At 47.0% G+C, this 27,857-nt stretch overlaps 1 protein-coding gene and 1 non-coding gene across 8 annotated transcripts in view; one reads left to right on the forward strand and one right to left on the reverse strand.

The window, feature by feature from the left end:
• Positions 1–27,025, reverse strand: part of LOC125694447 (USP6 N-terminal-like protein) — a 66,497-nt gene extending 39,472 nt beyond the window's left edge. For 3 of the 7 annotated variants that reach the window (XM_048947692.1, XM_048947683.1, XM_048947684.1), the window contains exons 1-2: positions 26,906–27,025; positions 16,530–16,611 (exon numbers count right to left, since the gene is read on the reverse strand). The gene's annotated coding sequence lies outside the window, so the exon portion shown is untranslated. Of the gene's footprint in view, positions 1–2,853; positions 3,794–16,500; positions 16,612–26,905 lie in introns of those variants that run through there. The other 4 variants (XM_048947687.1, XM_048947689.1, XM_048947688.1 and 1 more) reach the window with 4 other exon arrangements.
• A 76-nt stretch (positions 27,026–27,101) lies between these two features.
• On the forward strand, positions 27,102–27,174 carry TRNAA-AGC (transfer RNA alanine (anticodon AGC)). The gene has a single exon. It is a non-coding gene; the product is annotated as a tRNA-Ala (tRNA).
• Positions 27,175–27,857: the final 683 nt, after the last annotated feature.

The raw sequence follows: 27,857 nt of genomic DNA on the forward strand, positions 1-27,857 counted from the left end.
CAAGCAGTTATGCTGACACGTCCTGTGCCTGTCCTCAGAAGCAAAGATCTCCCACTCAAACATGCTGCACTGCTCATTCCAGGTGGGAAAGGAGGAAAACAGGTACTAGAGGATGGACAGCAAGCCACGATGGCAAGCAATTTACTAGCCAAGCAAAAGACAGTCACAGTCTTGTGCATGTCCTTTCAGCTGCTTCACTGGCACTACTTCATTCAGTGAGGTGACCAACAGAGGCTTGCACATCTCCAGCCAGAGATCTACTGTCTCCCATCTGAAACACCACTCAACCTTCCTCCTCAAAGATTTAAAGATGCAAAAAAACCCCATCACTGTAAGGATTGCATAATGGCAACCCCTGCTTATCAGAAGACCTGGAGCACAGGTGACTGCAGCCTGGTATCACTGAAGTAACATCACTCCCATTCTGCCCCAGGTGAAGAACTGCAAGCGCAGTGAACACAAACCTCATAGGAAACCATGAGGATATGTCAGTTCAGCTTTTTCACTACTGTCTGCATTTTCTATAGCAGAAGTCCCTTTGGCATAGCTTGTAGGTGTAGACCTGGCCGCTGCAAACACAGATCGCTTGTCTGCTACCAACTCAAACGTGTCCAATGACAAACGTGTAGCCTTAGCAGAGAGCTCTCAAGAACAAACCATAGGGACTATCTCAAAAAAAAAAAAAAAGAAGAAGAAAAAAAAAAAAGAAAAAAAAGCCTTTGTATGACAAGTATAAAACCACCAGAAACGCAACCTGACCTGCAACCAAAAATGCCAATAATTGTCCCCAGACACACCAGCTCCCCATTAACAGAGCAAAGTGGTGCATGTGTGCAGTCAGGCCTTCTGTTACGGGTGCCATGTGACTGCACAAAAACTGAGAAGTTCCCATCAGCCAGGAAGACAGCTATTTCCTTTGCATAGGGCCATCATCAATTAGTCACCTCAGTGCCAAGAAGCATTTGTCATATATAAAGGCTCTCTCGCAATACTCTCTTGACTGTATATCTTCTATATTGCCTGAATAATATCAGCTTCAACTGAAGACACTGAAGCTACTTTCCAGCATTTCTGTAGCACTTGTATGGTAACTGGCCCAGCACCAGAAGACAAGGAAGGCAGAGGGCTTTAAACATCACACTGGAAAGATAAAGCAAGATAAAAAGGTTCACCAACAGCAGTCATCCAGTTTCTACTCTATGCATCTCCAATCCCTGTAACATAGCTCAGCACTGGGAAAATACAAGGCTTCTACCCATTTCCCTTGACCAGTCACCTCAGCAGGAGCTCTCATCGTCCATGGTAACTTGCACAGCTCTCCTCTGCCTGCAAAGTCAAAACTAAGTAACGCCTCAAATATGCAAGAAGTAGGATTACGTGGACACGCAAAGAAAATCTTTGCTGAGAAAAGACCAGAAAAAAACCCACAGTCAAGACAGAACTGTCCATCCCCCACTTCACAGTAAATAATTAAGCTGCCAAAAAACCACAGCGTTTACTGCAGAGCATGACAACTCTCCAGGCTTACTTTCCCCATCTGACAGCCTGCAGGAAGGCTGTACTGTCAATTCACTTGCACACTTGCACGCATTCTTATTTCCATCAAGCGATCTCAGGAAGTAGCACTCTTGCACTGGATCCTGAGTTGGGTTTTGGGTTGATTTTTATGCACGTGGTTGTCAGCTCTGGCAATCTGAAGAAACAGCTGATTATTTTATTACCACAGCTTTTGGAAAACCAAAGCAAGTTCATCTGCAGCTTTCAGTACTTTTAACTACTAAGTGCCAAGAAGAGCCAACTTCTGTCCTCTTCTAGATGAGCCACAGAGACTGCGCTGTTAGCAAGCGCTACTCTCACTTCATTTTTAGCTGGAAAGACAGTGTAAAGGCTACACAGCTACAGAATTGAAAGGCAGATTAATTACCTAATGTTTCAGTAGAGTGCAATGTGCAACAAAACTAACTGCTTAGTAATAGGTATGGGGTCAACCATGCACGTTTCCAAATTCTCTCTCTTTAGCATATGTTCCACAACTCCTCCAGAAGAAAGTCAATGCAATAAAGCACTGGAATACAGAAAATTCTACATTAACACAAGGAAGAACTTCAGTACGAGAGCGACAGAGCACAGGAATAGGCTGCCAACACAGGTTGTGGAGTCTCCTTCTCCAGAGATATTCAAGACTTGCCTAGATGCCTACCTGTGTGACCTGCTGCAGGGAACCTGCTTTAGCAGGAGGTGGGACTAGATGATCTCTACAGATCCCTTCCAACCCCTACAATTCCATGATTCTGTGAAAGCGCAGGACATTTTTTCAATCAAGCCTGCAATTAATCAACTTCCTTCCTGATTAAAAGGTCGGTCCCACCCATCTCCAAAGCACCACAAAGCACTTGCCTAAAAGCAGACTCCAAAGCAGAAAGGTCAAGGCAGGCAGTGTATCATCAGGAAATATTCAGCCCCGGGAATCACAAAAAAGCCATGTATGTGCTGAGGCACAAAATGAAACAACCTGAAGGAGTCACTGGTTTCATGCAAAGTATGTCAGGAATGAAGAATGTCTGTTCAATACTCAGCAAAACACAATCAGACAGCATAATAAAGGGTTACAAAGGGAAGAAATCCTTCTTTGTGACACAAATTGAGCTGTGGCATATTCTGCTATTTAAATCAAATTATAGAAACCATCTGAAAAGTAACATGCAAATGGCTACAGAACAGTACCGCCAGCAGCTCTTACAGCCTGTGACACATCCTCCTCCTACTTCAGTTGTCTCTGGGCCAATGCTGCCCAAGATGGACACAGGCACATCGTCCCCTCTTGAGTTACCATGCACTGCCACAATCACTTACCAAACCACTATGGAGTGGACGATGCCAGAAGGCGGTAAAAACCAGCACACACACACACACAGGGAATACAAAGACACCACTGTGTCATACCACTGAAGAAAGCTTTTTTTAAGCTACGCTTCTTCTCTGGCAGTTGAAACACCAGGATCTTGACACTGGTTCCAAGCTGCTCCTCCACTTGATCAAGCAAGTGGCCACAGCGAATCCTGGCACCAGCGAGCCTGCCAGGCTGCTCCAGGGTGGTTGCTGGTGTTTTTTTCTTTCAACACAAACTCTCCTCACTAGCAGCAGAATTGTTCATGACAAAAGAAAGTTGATCAGCTCCACTTCAGAGGTGCTCTGTCAGAAGACAAACACAGTAAAGTCTGAGAAGTAGGTTAGTGTATCACACACGGGATATCTGCACCTCCATCAAATCAGAAGCAGATGCAACACCAGTAATGTAGAGCAGAGCAAAGAGAGCAAACAATCCTTGTCCCTGCAGAAGCCAACCATCCAAGACAAACAAGCAGGAACAAAATCTCTCTTTAAGTAGTGAAGAAGTTCATACGTTCTGTTTGAGGAGAGATAATAACCAGGGCTTTGTGCAGATCATTCAGTTTGTCCATCAAACCTTAGCTGCTTCACCAAGACACCTTGTCTGCCTTCTGCCTCGATGTCAGATGTTGAGTGCATGCAGAAGAGGAAGCACCAGCTCACTGCTGTAGCTACTTTTCAAATGGGTTGACCAAACCTTCCTGTTCCTCTGCAGTTACCCTGCACTTCCCACTCCTGGTGTCTGCTTCAAGTGTCCGTGTGCACTGCAAGCAGCCAGGCACTCTCACATCAGGTTTCTCCAGTGCTTCCGAATACAAGGAACCATGAATAAAGACACTGCAATGATAAGCTTACTAAAATTTTACGAGGGCAAAAATATAGATGCTCTCACCAATTGCTGGTTAAATAAAAGCCTCTGAACTGACAAGCGCAGACAGTAAAAACTCGCGGTCAGGCACCTCTTGCCGCATGGAGATGGGAAGATAAACGGCAGGGCACAAACCTCTGGGGCTCACAGGGACAGTCTCAGAGCAAAACCCTCTGCAGCTGCAGTACCTGTCTCAGCAACTCTCCCTGTATACATGCAAGAAAAAAAAGAAAAAAAAAAAAACGAACAGAACAGAAAAACCAACCACCTCCTTTCTTCATGCCCTCATACTTGACATACCCAAACACTTCAAAGCACAACAAAACCATAATGCAATTCCCCCTGAAGTTCTGTCTGAAGGCAGGGGCCAAAAAGAGCCAGGCTGCATTGCTGTGAATGTCTGCACCCAGTGCTGTTGGAAAGGCACACACAAAAATGTGTTATCCTTCAGGGCAGACAAATCCCTTCACTTAGAACATTAAAACCAGGACATCCTGTCAATGGGGCCCGTTAATTCATGGTCCCCGAGCTGTGAGAAAATGTGAGCTGACAGCAGCATCAATACAAGCAGTCTGTCCTCACTTTTGTTCATGAGACTTTATGTGCTGGCAGTGCACCCCGCCAGCATACTGTACCTGCTCTTTACACATGGCATCCTGTCTCTTCAACATACAGCAAAAGAGCACTTCTCATGTCTTCCCCTGCCTTGTACCAGCTTCTGGCAGCAAGGGAAACAAGAACAAATAGGCCTCCTCCTGTTATAGCAGCATCCTTAACCCATGAATACAGACTATGTAATATACCAATAAAAACACTAATCTAATTCTTGTCACTAAAAGCTGGTTGTCACAGGAGCCCAGACATAGATAAGCTGCTCCACAGCAACAAGCAGCTAGCTCAGTGCTTGCTGCAGCCAAGGTGATTTCTCATTTATATCTATACCAGTTAATCAGTTTCCTTAATGAACCATGAAGACTACAGGACAGGTGGAATCCTGCCTTGTGCCAGGCTTTCAAGCACAGCATTAACTGAATGGAGCCCAAAGGAAAGCATCCCAGAACCAGGGCTCATACTGTACCATGATGTACAACAACAGGGAGCTCGCTGGTGCAGAGCCTTATCACAGAGCAGCCGTGCTCCACTGCACCATGCAAAGCCGAAATGGAGGCAAACACTGGGACCAAGTTCCCTTCCTGCCTGTTGTACTTCTTTTTGCACTGAAATTGCCCAAGAGAACAGAAGTGAAACTGCTCTGGAGAGGTTTAGCAAAAGTCAAAGCATGCCTTGCTATACCTCAGCTTAGCACCTTCTGTCACTCATTACCAAGCCTGCTTTTGCCTAGGGTTACATTGCAGGAACATCTGCATCACGTCTTGGACAGCTGTGCAGACTATGAAACTCCTGCCATCTCAAAACTGCAGGTCTGTGGCCAAAGCAGCAAACTTCTGGAGGTCTCTGATGGCTTGTTTTTTCCTCCCTCATCTCTATCGGTTCATCTGAATAGCAAGCATTTCCTTTGTTAGTTTTGGTTTCTGTTTTGTATGGGGGGGCATTCCTGTCTGCTTACTTCTTCTGAGTTGCTTTTCACAAAAAAAGCCCAGCTCCAGGCTGCAGCATAACCTGTTAATTTAGGACAGCTGCAAACTGCTCTTCTTCGTCTGCTAATACTGGCTGTTTTTCTCCTCTTCAATTTCAGGATAGGCAAATAGCTCAGCCTCTGGGGAAGACGCAGCACTTTGTCTCAAGTCAAGCAGAGCATTTGTAAGTGCAGAGCTTGCAAAACACACACCTGTGAGTCACCCAGACCCCACTGCTGACCTCCAACATCTGTTCTACTGCCTGGAGACTGGCTTCCTGAAGCAAGAAGGCTGGCAGCTCCTTGGCTCTCCTCATCATAAAAAATTCTCTCAAAACCTCAAAGCACCTAATACTCATTATCTCACTGCTATGCAACCAAAGAGAATGCAGACACCAGCCTTATCACACGCTGAAGTGGCACAGTTCCTGACTGCCAGGAGAGCATATCCCAGCCACAACCACACAGCATGTGATGGCGTCTGGCCTCACCATTCCTCAAGGCAGACTCATACTCACACATGCTCGGGGTCCTTCCTGCCAGCAGAGCCTTTCAGATTAGAATTTGTTCTTTTTTGTATTTCAACGCTCATTTTTGAGGCCAGATCAAGAGGACTGCTTTGCAACATTTCTGCATTCATCTGTTTTGATAAAAGAGGCAGGTTTGGCATGCATTTTTTCCAATGCCTACTTTGCAATGCACACAACCAAAGAATTAATGTGCTCTGGACAAAGCCACACAAGAGTGAGGCAGTTCAGCCAGCTGCATTTTTGAAGACTCTTTGTAGTTACCTGAGGCAGAACCAAGCACTCAAATAAATCAAGAAAGTAATTGTTATTTTCATAAATCATAATTCTAGACTTTGAAGGAAAATGCAACTGAAATCAATCAGAAGGACTGACCTATCTTTTGTAGGGTCCCATTTGCCACATAAAGGAGAAGACTGCCCAATCTGAAGATCAGTGCAACTTGAAGCAAGCACTGTGAGTTCCAAGGTTAGTCCAATACTTTGGATAGTCCTTCATTATTTGTTAATAACATGGAACCTACAAACACCATTACTTGTTATGCCTACAGACACCATTTTACTCAGGTAAAAATTCACAGTGTGTATCTTGCATGGCATTCCTACCATACTGTTACACAAGCCATATTTTCACACATATAAGGAAATATAAGGAAACTATAAGGAAAGCATTAGGGATCTAACTTCAAATTAGTAACATCACCTGTCTCCTTACACCTCATCTTTGCTTCTTCTGCAGTCTTACTAGGGAGAGCAATAGGAACACTATGCAACTCTACAGCATGCCAGTATGGAAGGACAAAATCAAAGCAACTCGAAGGTCTAGGAGCCAGTCCAGCTATGCTAGCATAGCCTGACCTCAACATTTACTTTTAGAAATGATCTCTCTCAATGCAAACTGTAAACATTTACCCAGGAGAGCTTCTTGACTAGGGTAGAGGATAGGATAGCAATAGGTAGAAGAACCAAAAAGAGAAACCACTGCATCACTGAGATGACTCCTACTCATCTCTTCTTGGATGTCTGAAGAGCATCTCCAATTTTGGTGGCAGAAAAAGGGAGAAATGGCATTTTCATTCAGAAAAAACATAACTACTAAAGGTACCTGGAGGTTCAAGATACGGGGTAAATGGGGCGCTGAGTTACATGGCTCAGCAGGCATGGTGGTGATGAGCTGACAGTAATTATATATAATATGAATATGACCACCTAAATGATGCTGCAGTGACATGGTTAGGTTTTTCATTGAATTATTCCCTCATTTAGCCTCCTCATAAAGCCTTCTAAAGGCTCAACATCAGTACTTTTGTTTAGTATCTGAAAGAAGACAAAGAAACAGACACAGCAACCTTAAGAGAAGCAAAGTTAAATAAAGACAGAAAAGGCACTTTTTCTACAGAAATAAGTCATTACCGTGCTTGGAGTACTACTGCAGCTTTATATAAGCAAACACTGTATAATTTTGAAGAAAAATAATTAATATATCTCCACTGCTATCACCAAGCTTCTCAGAGGGCCGAAGGGCTGAAGATTTAACCTCCCGGGCTCTAAGCATGCAAACTACAGCTGCCCCTCCACGAGGCCTAGCCAAGGAAGAGCATCCCCAAGAGAAACCAGAAAAGTTTTAATCGCTATTAAAAGCACACAAGTTTGCAGTTTTAAACACGTGAACTCGGAAAAGAGTCTGAGATTGCTCCTCTCATGTGGTTTCTGTAATGGCGTCTTCATTATAGTACAAAGGGAAGAAACTAATTCATTCAACATGCATATGGCCTTCAGTTACTTAATCAAAACATTTCTCTATGACTGTTTAAGTAGTTATATTGCACTGTTTTGACTAGAAGACGCGCCACTGGTTTCTCACATGTGGATTTTATTGCAAAATTCTGGTGCAGCTCTGGAAAAAAAGCTAATTCAAAGGATAGATGAGAACAGTGACTTGAAAAGAGGCCTGCATGTGTCCCACCAACCTCCTCCTGCCCCACACACCCTTTTAATGCTTTTTTCCCCTCTATCTTAATGGGAGAGGAAACTTACAATGATTCAATATTTCACGTCTCGGTGAGAAACAGTGCTATGAGAGTCATGTCACAGCAATACATCAGCTAAACAAAAGAAGGAAAAAAGAAAAAACAACCCAACCCTTCCTTCATTGAAAAACCACATTACTGGCCTTTCACTGCCTGCAGCAAAACACTGTAGAAACGCTCATGTGCACAATCCTAAGCTTTAGCACTGCTGCAAACAAATGTGAATTAGTGAGTCCCAAAAACCCCAGCAATCCTGCCAGTGAGCACTGCTTTTCTGCACCAGCAGCTGCTTCTGTCTCCCACCAGAAGTGTAAATGCACCTTCCTGTACAAAGGGAGCTCCAGCTCCAGGAGCATCCATGCCACCAGATGTTCCACATGCACACAGGAGCCTACAAGGACATTATCTGCCAAAGCACATCCAACACAGGTCAGATAGAGAGGCGAAGTACCAGGCTGCAGAGCTCAACCCCAGGGAGTGGGGGAGCCCTCATCCCTGGAGGTACCCAGAGATGAGTGGACACGGCACTCAGTGACATGGCTCAGTGAGGGGATTTGGTAGTCAGGTTGATGGCTGGACTTGATGATCTTTTCCAGCCTAGATAATTCAATGATTTTAAGAAGCTAATGCTCAGGAAACCTATCTCCTGAATATCAGATCACAAAGCTGCTAACACTGCAAAGTCACAGAACTCATCCAGCAGCTGAGCAGGTATAAGCGACTTGCTATAGCAATGAGATCAACGCTCACAAGCAGACACATCTCAGGAGACAGCATAACTACGCCACAGACCCAACCTACCCAGGCTGACTGAGCCCAAAGCCCTTCACCAATACTCAGAACTCAAAGTGGGGTAGGGGACACACGGCCCCACCCCCCAAAAAACCCCCACCAAATAACGCTCACTTTTCAGTTGCTGTTCACTTGGAATTAGGGAAGCAAACCCAAGTCTTTGCACAGCCAGAAGATGACACTCCAAACAAACCACAAGAGATGTGCAGATATGCATCATGCTAACACAGGGCCCAGCTTCTGGGAACAAAGAGAGAAAAAGGGATAAATATCCTCATCACCAAGCAATGTCAGGCCTGGTAAATCCATACACACACAGATACTAATAATAACCTGTTATTTCTGGAGAGAATTGGGGGGAAAAAATAGTTGCTGGGCTGCAAGAGAACAGATTTAACACATGGGATGCTATTCAGAAACCTGGAGAAGCAGAGTTCACTGCACAGTCAGAAACCTCAAGTTTCAACAAAAGCCAATTCCGTCTAGCTTACGCAGTCCTGCTTAAAGATGAATTTAGCATGATCTTAAGGAAAACTCTAAAAACAAACAAAAAAAAACAACAAAAAAAGCCACAAGAACCATGCTTTCAGAAACTCAAATGCAAGCACTACAAAAACAATTCTTCTGCCTGGTACTTCAAATACAAGACATTCTGTAAGAGGAAATATTGCTCCCATGAATCTGCAAAGTGACTCTGAGGACTACAGACACATTCAGGAGTTCTGTGGTTGAAATAAAAAAAGAAAAAAAGGAAAAAAGCTCATTTATTTAGAAGACAATGTGAACAATGCTGAGATATTCAGACAAAAATGAAAGCTGCTGTTGGGAGGGGAGGGGAAATGCCCACAATAGCTTTGGGAAGCACTGCCCAAAACCCTCAGGAAAGAAAGCAAAATGAAAACACACTTTCAGAAATCTGGGATGACCGGTGCTTAGAAGCAACACAAAAGCACTGCAGCAGTTGCATGATAGGACTGAAGGCTGAAAAAGACAATTGCTGTACTAGAGCTGTCTATTCTGGCTGCCCAGCATTTGCCCATTTCCACCCGCCTGTAGGTTTTGGAGCCTCCTGGTACCCGACAAGGGGGCTTGGCAGCTCTGGGCACTGCCTGCTCCCTGCAATGCTCCCAGCCCCGTGCAGGACAAGCCACCCTGTCCCTCGAGGCTGTCTCTGCTTAGCACCGTGCTGGAGAGACAGCAAGCAGTGAATGGCTGATTGTCAGGGCAAGGAGGAGAGTCCAAGGCGATACGGCAAACGCACGTGCAACGCCCCGAGTTCAGCTGGCAAACCCCTTCTCACAAGGCCACAGCTGCTTTTGCAACAGCTGGGAGAGAAAAACAAAGAGGAGCAAGCTGGTACTGCCTCAGCACGCTGCTGCTTGTGCAAGGGCAGGGCGTAGGGCTCCCAGCATCCCGTTACTCAACACTGCCAGCCTGCCAGGAGCTTGCTGTCGTAGTCATCTCCTGTTTTCACATACCTGCATGAGGCTGTATTCACAGCATCCCCATCCCCAGGTGTCCCTTTCTCTGCAGGAAGACAAGAAGCCAGGTGTGTGGGATACATGCAGGGCTGAGGAGAAGAGTGAACAAACTTCTCATCCTCCCATTACTTACCGAATTTTTGTATCTACTGAGTCCAACCACAGTCGTGACTTAATTCCAGCTCTCCTCCATAACTGAAAAGCCAGGAAAATGCAAGACCAAAGCTCCGTCACAAACAGAAAACAAGTTCCTGGGGACTGTGCCATCCATACCATCTCAGATCCCACTGAGCGATCCAAGCAAGTGGCTTTGGTTTCATAAATCACCAGCACACCAAGCCCAAGCAACATAACCACTCCCCTCCCTTTGCCTTCAGCTGCAATAAGAGCCATTCTGTACCCCACAGACCTCAAAATAATTCCTATTCTTTAACAATTCAGCAATTCCTTTGAGAGCTATTTATGATAAAGAAAAACCTTATCAGATGAGAGCAGCAAAACTCTGAAGCTGAGCGCTAGCATTCATCTCGAAGTGGCACCACTCAGACGTTATCAGGCAAGGAGCAAAACACAGCCAGAATGAGTCTTCATCTTAAATGAAAGCTGTATCTTTTTATCTGAGAAAAACAAACAACTTCACTACATAGAGACTGAGCCAGAGAGGGAAAAGGCAACAGAAATCCTTATGAATTGATAAAATACTCCACAGCCTGTTGCATTTCTAGCTTAGATAGAAAAACAAACAAACAAACGTAGCAGAATATCCTTAGTGTTTGACTTCTCTCTAATTCTAGGACATGGTTTTTGGCAGTAAGCCTGGTTTGCACCTGAGGGTAATGCAAAAAGGAACATAAAAACCCAACCCGAATGACAACTGAAGAGCAGCCATCTGCGTGGGCTTTTCTTTCCAAACCAAACTCGGAGTGAAGAGGGTTTTCCAGAGAGCCAGCCAAGGAAAGAGAAACTTAATAAAGAGACTCAGTGGGATCTGAATGGAGAGCTTGCTTCATGCAAATACCAGGGCGAAGGCTTTATTCTCCCTGCCTGCCACCAGCAGCCCTCCCAGACGTGCCTTTTCTTCCAGCAAAAGCTGCTGGAAAGAGTGCTCTGTTTGGAAAGCAGATGTGCAGAACAGACGTGGCTAGCTTTTGGGTCAAGTGCCTGCTGTGCTTTTCACTCCAGGTCACCAAAATGCTGCCCACACAACGGGTCACCTTGCTGCAAATACAAATGGGCTGCCTTCCTCACAGCCCAGGTCTTACCACGGGAGTAACGTGTGCAGGGCATGTTGCAATCCTATAGCAGAGCAGACAAACCTGAGTCACCCCACAGGATGTAGCAATTTAGACAGCCACCAAACAACTGCTTTCAGAGAGGGCTACATGAGATCTTTTGCATGTGAAAGCAAATTCAAACACACTTAAATTTGTGCTGTCATGGTTACGGAGGGCTGGCTAACCACAGACTGCTATGCACCCACGGAACAGACCCGCATGTCACAACTGCTCTAAACAGAGTTTGTAAAAGCTGTGATCTGAGCCTTGTGAAAGCCAGCTATGTCCTTCACTGCACAGTAACCCAGATACAGCCTTCCCACTGCTGCAAGCACACATGCACACCTCCGGCTCCAAGTCTGCCCACATACATGGCTGCTCCTTGCCTGCCTGCCTGTAGATTACCGTACAAACGGAGCTCCTGGCCTGCTCAAAACTCATAAAATTCACAAAAAAAAATATAAGAGGAATTCAGGCTACAGTAAATTGATCACCATCCTGCAGTGCTTACAGCTCCACACCCTCAGCAGGATCAGGAAACTCCCCCACAGTTGACAGGGAAAGGACCATTTAACCCAGCAGAGACAAGGATGAGGGCGGCCAGAGATTCAGAAGATACAGGGTTGGTTTTTTTTTTGCTCTTCCCATTCAGGTGGGCTGTGACACATTTCCTGACAGCATAATTAGGCTGTTCAGTCTCTATCCAGCTCCTTCTAGAGCAGCTCCACTACTGTCTCTGGAGACAGCGTATCACTTCAGATGGAATCACTTCAGATGTATCCCTGGCCCAACCTGGTACGGCTGTCTTCACCTTATCTTATCCAGCAGATTACAATATATGCCCACATACTTCAAGCATGGAGCAACAGCATCAGCAAAAATTCACTGATAGGAGAAATATTTTCCTAACAGAGTACTCGAAGCAGGAGGTGGACATCTCCTCCAAGCACTCAGCAACTGGAATGAAACATTCTGAGCTTTCTCCTAAGGCTCAAAAGGAGAGCTGACCCAGGGATGCCCCGAGATTCTTGTTCATTTTATAACAAGCCGACGGTAAAAGAAAATTGAGCTGAATATTCACGTGCCTAAGGCCATTTAAAGTGGAGACTTACTTTCCTAATGTAGAAGGTTTTCCCCAGCCTTCTGAGGGCAGGAGACAGAAAGAAAAAGAAATGCTTTTCAGTGAAAGCACCAGTAAGACAGGAGTTCCCCCAAAGTAATTAGCAGTACGAGAGGAAAAACTAACATCAACTTTCCCTGAGGGAAAGCTTCACATTTATGAAATCTATATATCCAAAGGTCACTGAAGTTCACAGAATCCACTGCTATATTAGATCGTTGTAAATTGCAGCAGCTTTTCCAGACCTCAGAGAAAACTATCCCCAGGACCATTTCTTTCCTTCATTTGGCTTTTCGGTTAAGCACAGGAACTAAACAGAACAGGAAACTATAGGCACAGCCACCGTGTCTACAAGAGGCTGTTTCCATGCATTGGGGGCATGGGGCCGAGCACTGCAGCAGCACCAGGGCCCAAATGGACACACACGCACCCTTCTTCATCAGGCAACACATCCTGCATCTCATGCCAATGGACAACTTGAAAATAGGTTTGCAGTGAGCAAGTCCGCAGGGAACCAGAGAGAACTGAGTAACTAACACAACCCTAATTTGCCAACTGATACAGATGGCTTTCAACAGGAAGGTGATAACATGTCTTAGGAAAACATAAGCCCTCCCAGAGAGAAAAGGGTCATTTTGGCACTGAATTTTTCCAAACGTTCTCAGAAAACTCAGCAGGAAATGGAAGAATGGAAATGTTCTCTCTCTGCATAAATTCTTATATCAGGTTAGATTAGATTTATGCCCCCAGGAAGGATTACTGCTCTAGGCAGTTAGTGGATGCTCCTACTTCAGTTCTCATGGTGCCTTTCTCCCAGTGACTGAAGCACCACTAAGAAGTTTCATCCCTAATTCCCCCATAAAGACACAGCTCTGTTACCTGCAGGCCACACTGCTCAGCAGACCAGAGAAGCAGCAAAATATATCCAACTCTGACCAAATACATTCCAGTGCTATTTCCCCTCTTTCTTCTGCATTCTAAACATGCAGAAGCAAATTGAAACTCAGACATTTCTCTCTGTTTTCCTAATGGAACTTCAGCAAGCCTGCTGTGCAATTGTCTGCAAGGGGCTATGGAAAACAAAAAAGGGCAAAGCAAACCACAGGGGTTAACCTGCAGGGCAACGACTTCAGCAGAAGCAGCCAAAAACAAATCATTTGTAGCACACACATGAAGCCAAGGCTTATTTGTCAGAGTAGGAAGTATCAAAGGCTTTGAACAGAGCCATCCACCTCCTGTGTCATCCGCAGCAGTCCCGTGTTTGCAGCATTACAGCTGTGACTGTAATGACAAAGCCTCTGCAAAAGGAGTGGTACAAACATCAGGGAAGATGGAAGAATAAAAGGTGACTGCATCTCTGAAAGGCAGTTTTTCACGTGACAAGCCTGGAATGGTTACGGGCAGTTGGTGAAAGAAATGAGACACATGAAGACATTTGTCCTGGAGCAGCAGCTGGGCAGGAGGGAAAGGGACAGCTGCAGCACTGCCTCAGGAAACTCCCCCACAGGACTCTATTCACTCCAGTGCCTGACAGAGGTACTGAAACACAGTAGTGATGAAGCCCATCCGTATTAGGACAAAGTTTGACTCTCGGCGTGCCTGCAGTGGCTCCTACCACAAGCACACCCTGCTTTGTCTCTGGTGACCGATGCTGTTTATCAACTAGCTTCTTCTGAGCTGACAGAAGACACCTTCCTGTGGGCAGACATCACATCTAAAATGTTCCAGGAAAGCAAAAGCCCATCCATTCACTGTCACTTCACTTCTGTGGCAGACAGTTAGAGAAAAGCCTACAACTATGTACGTAACCAAACCCCAGCTACCAAACTTGCCTGGCATGTGAGCTTGCCAGCCCCTATCCCCATCCACTACCTGCTCAGCAACTCAACTGCACATCTCAGCAATCTCAACTGAAATTAACCATCCTTATGCTCTCAAAACAGCATCTCAAGCTATTTTTTTCATATCAGCATTTAGTTTTATCACTCACTAATACCACATTTCCTCTCTCCTCCCCACCCTTCCCCGTGTATTCAGTGGAATTGCTTCTTCTGCAAATCACACTGCAATTGCTGAACCTTTGCTGATTAGATGGGGAAAGCCGTCTGAAAACAAACCAAATGGCAGTAAACAGACTCCTATGCAGTAAGATGAAATACTGGATAATGCATGCAACAGCCCTAACAAAAGAACAGTCAGTCTCCAGATTTGCATCAGAATCTCATCAAGCTCAGCAGATAGCATCTGCAATTACAATAACCTGTGACATCCTGCAAAAAAAAAAAAGAAGAAAGAAAAAAAAAGGAAAAAAAAAAGGAAGAGGGGAGAGGTAAGGTCGAAAGTACTTTGGTAAATCAAGTTTCCATCTGTTTTCTCAGCATTTCAGGCCCTTTTGAATCCTGGGCACACTTTCTTCCTCATCCCAAAGTTAGGTTTGTTTATTGTTACTTCCTAGTTTAAGCATCACTTCTACAAAGCTGGAAGGTTATTCTGTCTTGTCCCATGCACCATTGCTGTCTGGCCCAACAAGAAGCCAGACTAGCCCACGTGCCTCCATCTACCCTCAGAAAAGGATGCAAGGATGAGAAGTGCCCCAGGCAGCACATGCCTCCTAGAACCAAGCTGCTGAAGGACAAGGACAGCAAACTGTTCCCTACATGGGCACTACGGGAGGCAAAATCCCATTACAGGAAATCCACTTTGATATTTCAGGTGTGGAAGAATATGAATTTTGCTTTTTGTCACTAGCAGTCTGGGGCACAGATTCAGCATCACTTCCTATAGATGCACCTCAGGCAGCCTGCTAGCAAACAGAGGCCATGCTTTCTTTTGCTGTTGCCATTTCTTTAGGTTCCTGCCTTTAAATAGAGATCCTCTAAGCTATAACTTTAAGAAATAGAAAGTAAACCTAGAAGGCTAGCACAGGAAGTGCACAACTGCCTCTGTCACCAGCTCAGAAGCAGAGAGCGTGTCTTACTGCAGGGTGCGAGTAGTCCCAGTAAATACCAGGAATGAGATGGAAGCAGCTCCACCCTAACTCCTACTCCTCCAGTGCATTGCTGCACCACCCAGACAAGCCTGGATGAACCAGGTTTTCAAGAAAGATTGGCTCCCATAATTAATCCACTTATTTTTTAAGGGAGCAAGAAAGCTTCATGCATAGAGTTAAGGATTATGTCCTCCCATGGCCAATTTACCACTCCTCAGACCTCCCTGAATGACCACAAACAGCAATATATTCCACCTGGGTCCCCACAGCTGCACACATGCCTCTGGCTAGCTGGGACCCAATTACAGTTACTGAAAAGCAGCCCATGAAACAGCCCTCATGGCAATGCAGTAATTGAAATCAAGGTGCAAGCAGACCTGCTGCTCACATACAGCCGGTGATTACTGACAGCATCTCGGCAATTAAAACCAACTCAAGCAACTCACATTGCCAAACAGTTTCAGAGACTGCATATGAGATTTTTCAATTGAAGCAATAAAAACACAATAGCTCAAAGAAGATGCACTGGGTAGCACTGGGCACAACTCCACTGCTTCTGACAGCAATCAGTGGCCAAGCAGATTAATAATTATCCAGGAAGGAATAAGCTGCTACAAGCTGTGCTGGCTGTAAGTACAGACATGTTAAGAAAACAGGAGCAGATTTGCTCATGTTGGGATATCAAGATGAAAGGCTGTCCACTCAGCGGCAATGGCATGTTTTCTAACAAGGTTGTCAGCAAAGCTCCTAAAGCAGTAACAGCAAACAGGTTGGATTTGGGAGAAATTCATAAAAGCATGAAAGGATTTAAAAAAAAAAAAAAGAACAAAAGTCAATGCAGGTGGTCCTGCACAGGGCCAGACCCCACTGCTGGAAGAGTGCACATCCTCAGCACACCTTCATGCTTCTGACACCAAATACCAATCCTACAAGAGTTGCACCCACGGTCACTTACAGGAAGAGTGGTGAGCACTGCAAATGTACCTGTTCAGAGCACTGACTTCTCCAAGGATGCTGACTGTGAGCCAGAGCACGATCCTCACTGGCATGTGGGAGCTGGCAAATCCTGTGAATGTCAGAGAGTGTTAATTAGTGACAATAATAAGACATGACTGGTGAAAGGAAAGGAAACAAAGTCAAGCTCAGGAGAAAGTGATGGATGCTGGATCTCTGCATTGAACATATTCCAGCCTAGTTCTTGCCCACAGCTGAGGTACAGGACACAAGGAGCTTAAAGGACTTAACCAGAACCACAGAAGGAAGATGAAGTAAAAGGCGAGACTATATGTCCCAAGGCAAGACTGCCTGCCCAGCAAAGCTTCCTCAGCAGGCAGTGCACTGAAGTTAAGGTCTAAGCAGGGGAGCCAACAAGACTGATACGTTGAAAGAGTGGCTACTGCTAAACTCTCCCTGCTCCTTTCTGAGATCCTGTTGAAGATCTGCAGTACAGCACTTCTGCAATTCCTTCTGCTTTGTAAAGCAGATGAATTCCATCTAATATCAGAGACACACTGCTTCTGCTTTACTCTTATTTTTCAACACGATGGTTTCATGATACAAATGGTTTGACAACTACCAGTTGTCTTACACAGCCTTTGTACCTGAGTCACACAAGACATCTAGCAGCACTGAGCAAAAGCAGTGACAGAAATCCACTCCACTGGCTGTGGAAACACCCAGCTGTATGTATTCAAAGTCCCCGCTGCACGCCAAAGAAGAGACTTTAGAAAAATAGATGCTTTACAGGAAATGTTTCTAAGCAGCCACAAAGAGACATTTGTCTGGCCAGAAGGCTGCAGCAGAGGTCACCATGTAGAGTAACAGAGAAACATTTTTTGTTTTACTCTTTCCTGTTCTGAGGTAATTGTCTGGGGACAGCAATGAGTGTGATGGCTGAACAACCATCCCGAAGCACCTTTTACCTGAGAGCAGATTAGAAGGTGGGGAAAGTAAGAAAACAGGAGCAGCAAAGCCACACAGGGAAAGCGAGGTTGGGACAAGAACTGTGAGCAGCTCTTTGGTCAGAGCACCAAAGCAGCAAGGGGGATGTACTGAGGCTCTAGCAACTGGATCAGCTCAAGGACATCTCACATATTTCCTGCCAACTGAAGGACCTCACTACAACTGCGAGAAAACCTACTTGTGCAGCTCATCAGTTTACCTTGGACTGAGAAGAAGAGACTGACTTGTTTTCCCTTGTCTCTGCGAGTGACTCACGGATGTCAACCACAATATTATTTTTTTAAATCGAGAAAAAACGTAACCCATTCAACCCCCCTTTCTCTCCTTTCCCATTACAGAAGGACTGAAAGCATTTATAAGCATGAAAACAATGCTGAAGACCACAAGACACAGATGTTGAACTCAAGCCTCAAGCACAAATTTTCCATTACTGTTTATAATGCTCTCCCTGTCGCTTTACATTATCCCTCTAATAAGAACATAAGTTATTTATTCACGTTATATACCTCCAGGAGGGTCTTTGTTGTGTTTCTTTTGAAGTCACTAAGTGAACACCGTTCTGCAGTGGAACATAAAATCTCTACAAAGACAGAAATAATACAACACAAACCCAATCTGGCCAATAATCTTCAGCGACAGCTTATTTATACAATACAGAAATGCAGTTTTCCCCCAGCAAGGAAATTCCTGCCTTGGCTTCACATGGCTTACATCTGAAAGGAGCTGCATTAGCTTCATAGGGCTTTATCTGTGTCGGCACCAATTCGTTCCTGCACCAGAGCTCAGCCTGCTGCTAAGGAAAGCATCCAGCACTCCTGTGGAGGCAACCATTTCTCCTTTCCTCTTTCTCCATCCTGCTCCTCTAACAACTTTCTGGATGCAATTGCTACTATTGGATAAAATTACAGGAACACTACTGGTAAAATTCAAACCCGTCTCCTACTGGTACTGTTGAACAAGACAAACAGAGATGGTTGCAGCTTCACTAAGTGCTGCTGCCTGCTGGATTTAATAAAACCCACATGCAGGTGACACGGCCTGCCATCCCAAAGCAAGCCCAACTCTCAGACAAAGCATTTTGTCCCACAGCAGGCAGAAACACTAACAACACTGCACGGTGCCAAGGACTCAACCATGTGCTGCATCCATACTGCAAGGCAGTCAAATTACAAAGCACAGGGGTAGAGGACCACCAAGCAATGCTGAGTGACCTACAAAGGGAGAAAATAAGGAATGAAGGAATTGCAAGCAAAGCAATAAGGCAGAGAAACAGCATGGCTTTGCACAAAGGGTGGGCAGCAGCTGGTCTCTGCCACTTGATAGGCATTGGTGATCCTGGTACACCTTTTCCAACCTAGATGAAGGCAGCTCTGGCTAAGAAAGCAGGCAATGGGGCAGTGAGAGGACCCAGTGGCTCCCACTGGTCTGCCAATCCCCAGGACTGACCACACAGCTTTGCTAATTTCCCTGTAAAGAGCACTCACTATTAAAGAGGCCTCACTTTTAAGACTAAATGGGGGTATGGGGTGTTTCCTGTCAGCACTGAGAAATCAAGAAGTTTTGTTTAAGAGGCTCATGGTAATTTTCTTCTCCTCTCCTACGGACTGCCGGTGATGATCTTACAACACCAGAATCTTTAAGCTCAAGCAAACAGCTCTGGACTTACCACAGATTACAGCAAGACTTAGTTTCTATGTGGTTTTTAACAGGAATGATGTGCAATCGCCTCCAATACAAGCACGTATGACTAACTCCTAGGGTATGGAAACACACCAAGAGAGATATCAAAAGTATTCAGGCTCCACAGCCCTCGGAACTTGAAAAGTCATCATCAGGGCAGCAATGTACTAGCAGTGAGCACCTAACATGACAGCTCTTCAGCCTGAGACGGGTCAGATAAATGTTTATAACAAGGCAAGCATGAAAATAAACCTACCCCTAGGCCTATGGCCAGAGAACAGGATGGCAGAATTTGTCCTGTTTCCTCCCAGAGAGGGGCTCTGCAGTGTATTTAAGCAGAGAAATACTCTGCTTGATACATTTGACAGAAATGTTTTATTTAAGAACTGAGCTTAACATCTTTCTGGGGGGAGAACTCCCCTGGGTTAATCGGGAAGCTGAACATTTTCAGCTGTTACTCTGCTGTCTCGCACCTCAAAGGAATCTACCAACTTCAAAGCCTCTCAGAAACGTTAACACACATTGCAGTCCTTACCCCTCCTTTGCAAGGAGAGAAATTGAGGTAGAAGCAGCTCAAACAAGTCCACAGTGAAATCAGCACCCAGCCTCCCTGCAAGATATGGCTGCACTCAGTAGGCGGTGCTCACTCCCACTGATGCTATCCCATCCCACAGGACCTCCAACTCTTCCAGAACAGCCTTTTCCATCTTCCAAAACCTCACAGAATTTATCAAGGTACCCTGAAGCATGCTTTCTTTCCCCACCACTCCCATGAAACTGAAAAAGCAGACCTTCCTTCATACACAGCAACTGTTCATGGTGGAGACAGGAGGGCCCAGCACTCAGGTTCCCCCTCACACCTTTGGGGCGCAAATAACACAATTTCACTGTTCCAAAACACACAGCCCAGCCTTTTCCCTCCTTCTCGTCTCAGTTATCTACTTCACACTTGTGAATCAAATGAACCACGGTTGCTGCCAACCAGAAATCATTCCAGAAAGAAGAAAATAAAGGGAAAGGATACCGATTCCTGGCAGGAGCAATTTGCCATCAGCTAAGCTGATAGGAAGCACAGTCAGGGAAAGATGGCACAGTGGTACAACTGGAAATGTAGGTGAGGCTCTCAAGCTATGGCACAGCTCTGGGAAGAAGTAACCCCTCTTCACGTGCATCTCTGCACAGGGTAAGTCACTCAAAACCACTTTAACAGCTCCATTCACTGCTGAACATGGCCCGGCCACTCACTTTTCTGCAAACCCACTGGAAACAGCCTGGTGATGTCTGTAGATAGGGCTGATGTGTCCTAACAGTCACACACACTGCAGCTGTGTAAATCCTGTGGCTTAACGAAGAACAGCAGGACATATGGGTGGGTATTTTCTTTTGCTGTGCATTTGCCATAGCTGAAGGGTGTTCTCAAAAGGTTTTCAGGAAAAGAGCAAGGCCAGACACCAGACATATGCCAGTGATCTAGCAAAAGCTCTTAAGGAAAGCAGACAGCAGCATGCTGATAATAAATACATACAGGTCTTTGCAGTTATCAAAGTTCAAAAACATCCAGATGTTTTCAGGGCTGTCACAGCCCCAAGTGCCAGGCTCATGCCTCCAATGCCCCCCAGCCCACTCTTCCTCTAGCTGGGTGGGTGGAGGCTCAGGGATTGAGGGCTGCAAGGACAGCAAGAGCAGAACTGGAAGAAGTAAAAGCCATGAAGCCATGCTACGTGGAGGGAGCTTATACATCTGTAGGCTTAGAAATGACAGTGTACCCAGAAGTATTATCTACCTACAACCATCCGTCTGAGCAACAGCTCTACCTAGCTCTCCTGCCCCTGGTTCTCAGAGACAAACGAAGCAGAGCTCATCTCTCCCTCCCTTTTTTTTTTTTAATTTTATTAAGGATTATGCAGCATTAGTCACACAGTTCCTGACATAGGCCTCCAGGCAAGTCTTGCTTCTGAGCCGGGAGCAATCTCATCTGCACCCTCACCCCAAAACCACCAGTTCTGCTGGCACCCAGCATGGACAGAAAAGCACAGTTAAAACCCTTACGCTCCAGTCTCATCCTTCACAGAAATACCCAGTGCTGCTTCTCTACTTTATACGTTTGGGGTTTTCTTCCCCGAAAACAGCACAAGGCTTTGAGTTTCCATGGCATTCAAATCAATTAACCAGCCAAGCATCTCCAACCGCCCTGTTCTCAGTTCTCCTGATAACTGTTACCATGTAGAGCACACGCACTCCCCAGAAACATCCCGAAGCATCTTTAACAAAGCCATAAATTTTATTGCAAAGCTCGAGCTTTTGCCTCAGCAGAAATTCATCTTACATCAGTTACAAGAAAACAAAACAACCAGACAAACCTGACTGATTAATTCAAGGCAGTTTTAACACAGCAGACATCAGCAGGCATTTTCAAGTCAGCTGCAACCTGCTGAAGCCACAGCCCTCATGCTGGGCAGGACACTTTATCTCAAACAGCTCCCCTTTGCCCCTCTCAATTAAATGGGCTCACTGGCAGGTCTGACACACCTCAGAGCTGGCCACGAAGGAGCAGGGCTGGAGCCTGATAAGCAGCAGGACGATCCCTCCCGAAAGGGTAGCAGCTGCAAGGGTTTTATCACAAAGCCACAGCACAAAGCTCCCAAGTTTGGATGGTTCTTGTCTGCCTATACTGAAGGAGAAGTTTTTGTTGCCACTAAGCTGAAAGCACAGCCTCAAGTCAAACTCCAATAGTCAAATCTTCCACAGTTTTCCAAAAGCCTCACTTGACATCCTCCCACTTTCCACCCCCACCCACTCGATCTCACCCCAAGCAGCCTCCACTGGGTCCTTTCACATACAAGGCGTCAGCACGGAGCTGCCAGGTCACCTCTTGAGCTCCTCAGAGCTGAGCAAATGCAGCCAGAAGGTCTCCAGGCTCAGAAATAAGGGAGAACCCAGAGGAGCTGGCTCCCTGATGTCGCGACATGAATATCCAGTTGCTTGTAGTTTTTCAACACACATCATAGTAGAGCCCAGCCAGTGCTAAAATTCTAGCAGTCTCTAGTTTCAGCCCATCCACCAGGTCGGTTTGCAGTGCTACAGCAGTTTGAGCACAAAAGGAACTCAGTTCAAGGAAGCTAGGCAGAGACAGCACACATCGAGCCTGCTGTGGGACTGACACCTTAAGCTTAAGGCAGTCAAAAGGTGAGGCCACCAGGCTCCATTAGCTCAACTTCCAGATGTGGAGAGCAAACAGGAGAATGGGCTGGGAGTCTCTGGGAGGCCAATGGTGCCAGCACCAGCCCTCCTCCCAGGGAGCTGTGCGATGGGTTGGGACAGCAACAGCTCAGCACTGGCACAGCCACTCAGGCAATGATGTGGCAATGTGATGGGGATGCAGATGTGGCTCAAAAATACTTCAGTAAAGCACAGTGCCAGCACAGGGCCACCCCAGCTGTTGTTGCCTTGGCACAAGCAATTGAGAGGTGATTTAACCGAGGACCAGGGACGTGAGAGCCACCAAGCAAATCAACACTGAGCTGCAGGTTTCCCTGTGAAACTCATGAGGCAAGTCAGCAAGCCAAGAAAATACCAATGCTTTGAAACAATTTTGGCAACTGTACCTGGTTAGCACTGCAATCGGCACCAGTAAGCACACGCAGAGCTTGTGACCTACTTCTAACTTTACCACCCACATTACATCCTCCCTGGTAAGTCACCTCTGTTCTGGCAGTGATGCTCTCACCACTGCTTTTGACTCATGAAACTGACGGGGAAGGGAAGAAGCAAGACGGTAGGAACAACTCAACCCAGAGACTACAACCACAGGTTTTCAAGAAACTAAATTTCTGCCTGAAATCCCTAAACACACTGCTCCTTCTCTTACCAACTGCCCTGCTGCCTGCTCTGTACTGAAATCATTGGCAACTCACTGCTGGCACAGATTTGCTGCTGAGATTAGTAGCGATTAAAACAGGGAAGGACATGCTGAAAAATTTCACTTCGGGAAAAGAAAGTCACACAACTATATTAAAACATGAGCAAAAAGCACATAAAGTACAGTTGGAGTAGATGATTGTAGCACTTGGTCCCAACCTTAATGATGCTATGATTCTAAGCATGCCCCTAGCCCACGTGCTGAGTCCCAAGGAACGCGGCTGCTGTGGGGCAGGAGATTTAAGAACCAGAGCTGAGGCTTGATGAAGTCCTGCTGCGTTCCATCTTCACACTGTGTAAAGCTGAATGGTCAGACAGCGCTGGCTCTCGTGCCTGATTTCCAGGATCCAAGCCACGGGGAGAGCTAAAAATATCCCAATTAACCATTCCTTTCCAACGCGGATAATACCCTGCCACTAGAGTATATTGTATGACTGCAGACAGGAAGATGCGGTCTGCAAACAAAAAGAAGTAGCAAACTGAGAAAAGAACCAGCCAGGAGAGTCACCTCTGAAATCAAGTGTGGGCCACACCACCAAAAAACATGCAGAGGATGTGCTAAATGTGCCAAAACTCCTGCTGTGGCTCCAATGCAATCGCAAGCTTTCACCCTGACCTGACACACACACAGTAACGCTTCCGTGCTGTCTGCCCTGCCCTGGTGACACACAGAGCTCATTGGGGACACGTCCCTTTCGAGCCATCTCCCAGCTGTTGGCTGTGCCCTATGTCATCCTGCACGCCACGAGTTAAAGCAGGAAGCCTCCATTTGTGGTACAATCCACGACAAGCAGACTGCTAGGCTCCAAGAGGCAGCACGGCTCCAGAGCCAAGCATTTCTTCACACACGTTTCATAGTGGTTTTTTCCACTACCCAATCTTTACGCTGACATCTACACTTTTAAATACCAGCTGTGGGTAAGTCAGGGGTACGCTGACAGCAGCACACCGGGGAGAACCAGCAAATCCTCTCGGTTCAAGGCTGAGCACAGGCTTTATGGTAGAATTACATCTATCTCCCAGGCACGGGGCTACCATTAATGGAATTAGCAGGCACGCTGCCTCAGCCTTACTGAGGCGGGATGGGGTGGCAGCTGGCCAGCCCCATCCAACTCCATCCACACCGCCTGCCCAGCTTTGCCGTCTGCCTTAATGAGCCCAACACATGACGAGGACTTGGAACAAAAGAAGAAAACATGAGCTGCCCAGGACAATCAATATCTCTCTAGGAACACCCAGGCCCCGCGTCAGCAATCCTTCAGTCTCACTGAGGTCTCAAGCAGCACAGGATGGAAATGTGTGACAGCGGTGCCAGAGCAAGCCCATTGTTGAGGAGCACATCCAGCCATCCCACAACTGCAGAGAGCGCACAAGTCCTGGCATCTGTTCCAAAAGCATTGCAGAAAACACAGAGCACTCCTTCCAAGGCAAATCACAGCAAAGCAGCCAAGACTTCGCCATGGACACTGCCCTGCACGAGGTTCAACAATGCCAAACTCAAAGTCCTACAGCTGGGGAGAAATAACAACATGCACCAGTACAGGTTAGGGGCTGACCTGCTGGGGAGCAGCTCTGCAGAGATGGGGCTGGGTGTCTTGGTTGACCAACAGCTGACCACAGGTTGACCATGAGCCAGCAGTGTGCCCTTGTGGCCAAGAAGGCCAATGGCATCCTGAGGCATGTAAAAAAGAGCATGGCCAGCAGGTTGATGGAAGTAGTTCTCTCCCTCTAGTCCAGGTGAGGCCACATCTGGAGTACTGAGACCAGTTCAGGGTTCTGCAGTTCAAGAAAGATGAGGAACTTCTAGAGGGAGTCCAGTGGAGGATCACAAAGATGTCTGGGGCCTGGAGCATCGCCTATGAGGAAAGGCTGAGAAACCTGGGACAGTTTTCAGTCTGGAGAAGACTGAGAGGGGATCTTATCAGTGCTTACAAATATCGAAACGGTAGGAGTCCAGTGGATGGAGCTCTTTTTAACAATGCCCAGTGATAGAGTGCACTGAGCACAAACTGGAACATAAGAAGTTCCACCTGAACATGAGGAAGAACTTCTTCATTGTGACCGTGACAGAGCACTGGAACAGGCTGCTCAAAGAGGCTGTGGGGTCTCCTGGAGACCTTCCTGTGTAAACCTACTTTAGTAGGGGGTTGGACTTGATGATCTTCCAACCCCTATGATTCTGTGATTCCATCATGCATGAACTATCACATAGCCATGTTGAGAAACATGCATGGCATGACCTTAAATCATCCCTTAAATCATCCCTGCACTACCTCAAAAAAGACAAGTAGGAGCACCACAAGCCACCAAAAGCCAACAGAGATACAGCAAGAAAACATACTGCAAAGCCCAGAGCGCATCATAACTCAGCATCCCTGGGGACAGTTCTTTGCACAAAGTTGCCATAGATTAGGGCTTTTCTTCCCTAGACACCTGCCAAGAGACTTCTCTGTCACACGCAGGGAGCATGAGTAGAAGACAGAGATTCATCAGCGCTCAGTGTTTGCCTGCATCAGTACATGAGGAACAAATGAAGGAGACTGGGAATGGGGCTGATGGAGCACAGCTGAAGTCAGTGCCCTCGTACCCCACACCTGCACTTGCTCTGCAGCTGCTCTCTGCAGCAAAGGGGGCAGGAAGGCAGGCTGCCTCGTGACAGGAAAAACCCTCGCAGCACTGAGGAGGTGAAACCTCACATCTGAGAGCATTTGTGCAAAGTGCAGCCAACTCACAGCACGAAATGTTTCTTCCAACTCTACAGAGTCCAGCAGACATTTTGCAAAAATAAGCAGGGGAAACACCATGCCTGGCACCTCAGGAAGGTGGGGATTGCCAGGAGGGATACTCACAAGAACCTCCCAGTTTCTGTGCATTAAAATAAATAAATAAATAAAATGAAGGGCAAGTGCACACGGTCCTGCAGCTCAGTGGGACAGATGTCAAAGAGAGAGGGGGACGACTGGGAAAGGAATGATGCACGTGCAATGCTCTCCAGGCTGGCAAGCAGGGGGAAAGCTCACACGGGGTTAAAATAATGGCTAAGGTAGGGGCTGTCAGAACTGTGAGTCAAGCTCCCAGTCAGTCAGGAAGGCAGGCAGGCTGCGGAGGGGTGTGGTGGCGGTTGTTTGGTCGCTGCCATTTGGGTTTTTTTTGAAGATAAATGTGTTTGCTGGCTGATCTCCCCTTGGCTGAAACACAAGTAAGAGAGCAGCCCGCAGCCAGGAAAACAAGCAGCGAGAGGCAGGAGGGCTTCTGAAGAGCTGCAAGCGTGCTGCTTGGGCCCTTCAAAGAAAGATGCAACAATAAAAAGGACACGTAAACTTAAACTTCCTAGTGGTGTCGATAAGATAGCATTCAGACCAGACACTAATGTGAGACAAAACCCATTCTCACACCAGAACCTGTCAAGGAAGAGCGATAAACAGCAGAAGAGCGGATCTACACACCGGCGCCGCCCGCAGCACAGCCGCACAGCTCCGGACCCGCTGCCGCTCCCGCAGTCCCGGCGCGGCGCCCGCCACACGCCGCCCCGCCGTCCCGCAGCCCCTCGCAGCCGCCACGCGAGAACAGCAGGGAACGCAACGACTTCTCCGCCTCGGGAAGACCGTAGCTCCATTCCGGGGGGTTCTCCGCGCGGGGAAAGGGGGATGCGGTGGCAGTACGGCGGGAACCTGGGGAGCGGCAGAGGCGCGCAGAGCCCCCCGCATCCCCCGCCCGGACACCCTCACACACACCGACATCCTCCCGCGCGCCCCCCCCGCACAAAGCCCCGCGATGCTCCGCGCCCCGCCGCTCCTCACCACAGGCGGGCGGCCGGCAGCTCCCAGCCTCGCCGCGCATCCCATCCTCCGGCGCGCGCCCCAATGCCCGGCCCGGCCCGCGCGCTCTTTCGCGCAGGCGCAGTGGGAGGCCGCGCGGGGCCGAGTGTTCCAGGCGAGGTGGCAGCGTCTCGCGAGACGAGAATAGAGGAGGCACGAGAGAAGTGAACAGACGGGTGGGGAATTAGCTCAAATGGTAGAGCGCTCGCTTAGCATGCGAGAGGTAGCGGGATCGATGCCCGCATTCTCCAGTTTTTCTTTCCTCATTCTATACTCAAGGCACCTTCGTTTACTTCATCTTTCTTGGGCTGGGGGCTGGAGATGGGCGACGCGATCGTAAGGAGTCTGTCCTTATGATCTGTAAATGTATTTTGCTATTAAAAAAAGAAACTTTTTACATATTCGTTTAAAAAAGACTCACGGCATTGTAGAAATCATTTAGGATGGAGAAGATCTCTTTGGTTACCAAGTCCGACTGAGCACTGATAGGTGTACCACTTCTCTAAGGACCACATCTGTATGTCTTCTAAATACCTCCAGGGATGGTGACTCAGCCACTGCCCTGGGCAGCCTGCCGCAATGCCTCACAACCCTCTCCATGAGGAATTTTTTCCTAATATCCAATCTAACCCCCACCCCCAGTGCAACCTGAGGCCATTACTTCCCATCCTGTTGCTGTTACCCAGGAGAAGACACCCCAACCTCCCTTCAGGTTGTTGTAGAGAGCGATAAGGTCTGCCCTGAGCCTCCTCCAGTCTGAACAATCCCAGCTCCCTCAGCAACTCACCATCACAGTTGTGCTCCAGACCCCACACAGCTCCATTGCCCTTCTCTGGACACGCTCCAGGGCCTCAGTGTTCTTCTTGAAGTGAGGGGCTCAACACTGAACACAGCACTCGAGGTTCGGCCTCACCAGTGCTGAGTACAGGGGGAG

This window comes from Lagopus muta, chromosome 6 (genome assembly GCF_023343835.1).
Source record: "Lagopus muta isolate bLagMut1 chromosome 6, bLagMut1 primary, whole genome shotgun sequence".
In the NCBI taxonomy this organism is placed as follows: domain Eukaryota; kingdom Metazoa; phylum Chordata; class Aves; order Galliformes; family Phasianidae; genus Lagopus; species Lagopus muta.